We start from the raw sequence: 2202 nt of genomic DNA on the forward strand, positions 1-2202 counted from the left end.
TGATCACGGAGTTCGGACCTTCCGTCCTACGTCTCCGCTCCCCACTCCCGGGGAGAAATCCACTAACACAATCCGGTTTGGAAGCCGGAACTTCTTCTACACACTCGGTTTTCTAGCTAACCGAAAACTCTACAACTCACACTCTTGCAATCACACTCTACACCCACTAAGTGTTGGACCTAGCCGTGTCTCCCTCAAGTGCTCGGTTACAACCTCTCCCTAGGCACGTCAACCGACGCCACTCCTCTTGGGACGATCCCCGACTCTCACCACACACTCCTCACTCGGTGTACAAGAGTATTACAAAGTGATTTAACAATTAAGCACAATATAGCAAATGATTGTTCTCTCTAACAAGGTGAGAACTCAATTAGGCTCAACTCAATGTCACACTATCCCACAACCCAATTATATAATGTATGCAAATACAATAAGCTCAATGGTTGTGTGTGTAAACAAAGAGTAAATCAAATCAAACTAAACTCAATATAAAACTAGCTTTAATAGAAATGATAATCAACAAATAATTATAAATAAAAGCTAGACTTGAGTTTAGGAAAACTTCTCTAGATCAAGATGGAGAGATGGAGATATGAAGCCCAAACAAGAAGATGATCTCCTCCACTTGTGAAAATAATCTTCAAACCAAACAAACACTAAAACTCACTTAAACCCTTGTTTAAAACTCTTTAAACTTGTTTAAAACATTTCTTGAGTTACCTTAGAGGTATGAGGGCATGGGGTATATATAGGCTCATGAAACAACCCCAAAAACCAATAAAAACACCCCCAAAACATTAAAATAAACAAAAAAACAGAACTAGCTGTTACTGTAGCAACGGTCGGATGCTACAGTACTTCGGTCGACCGGTACGGTCGAAATGGTTTTGTGTCCAGACCCCAAAGTGGCGGACCCCGAGAAAAGCCTAGCAGAAGTTACAAATTCACCCTTTGATTTGATTGAACTCGGTAACTGCGCCCCCTCCCTATTTATTCTCAATTTCTGCATTATTAATCACATCTCTATCTCTCTCACTTCTCTTTTCTCTCTCACTTCCGTCATGACCACTGAAAATGAAGCTAGCAAGCCCTCAACTCTCCACTCTTCTTCTGCCACCCCCGCCCACATTCCCTTCCCAAGAGATTCATGAAATTGTCTCCCCCTTCTTCTGCCGAGATCCCAAGCGTTGGAACCCCCAGAACCCCGGAATAGGTCGTTATCCCCATCGACAATGGTGAGCTCGCTGAGGAGGCTGTTGTTGAGAACCCAATCCCGATCGATGAGGTTCTTCAAGGATTGTCCCACATCACACAATAGTAAATATGAAATATGTGATTTCATATTATAAACATAAAAACTCAAAAACTATGTATGTATATATATAACTATATATATGCATAGAAACCAAAACTTATGTATATATATATAACTATATATATATACGAAGAAACCAATAAGTGTGTGTGTATAGATATTGAGCTTAGAGTATATAACACACATAATATAAAATCTAAAACTACATTACCCAAGCAATCTTGATCTTCAATTAAGCTTGACTTTGTACACTTGCGGATGAAGCTTGAACTTGATCTTTAACTTGAATTGTACGTTGCTTGCTTCACTCCACAATTCCGCCAACCTCCTCTTGATATGATCGTGTAGGCTCAATCCATCCAACCTCCAACAACGTTGTTTGTCTACAATACATAGGAATGCACAAACACTAGACAAACAACATTAGTAGTAAATTGTTTGTAAATCATCATCAAAACAAGGAGGCCAACAGTTAGTTCTAACTCAGTTCGTGTTAGTTCTAATTCATACCGTGTTAGTTCTAACTCATTTCGTGTTAGTTCTAACTCATTTCGTGTTAGTTCTAACCCAGTTCGTGTTAATTCTAATCCAGTTCATGTTAGTTCTGTAGATACATGCCAAATTGTCTTAATCTTTATTTCTCTTAATCTTTTACTCGGAGAGGAGTATTATTTTATTATTAAATATTATTGTTACATAATGGTCTTCACCATGGAGGTGAAAGATGAGTGGAGTGTTCTGTTTTTAGCTAGTTTGCTTTTATGTGTGCATGTGCACGTGTGTATGTATGCGTATGTACCTATGATAAGTGCCTGAAGGGAGCGTAATAGAGGGGTCTATGTATGAGAGAATATTGTAGCTTGTATTAGAGTGATGTAAGTGATAAA

Source organism: Asparagus officinalis, chromosome 7 (genome assembly GCF_001876935.1).
Source record: "Asparagus officinalis chromosome 7, Aspof.V1, whole genome shotgun sequence".
In the NCBI taxonomy this organism is placed as follows: Eukaryota; Viridiplantae; Streptophyta; class Magnoliopsida; order Asparagales; family Asparagaceae; genus Asparagus; species Asparagus officinalis.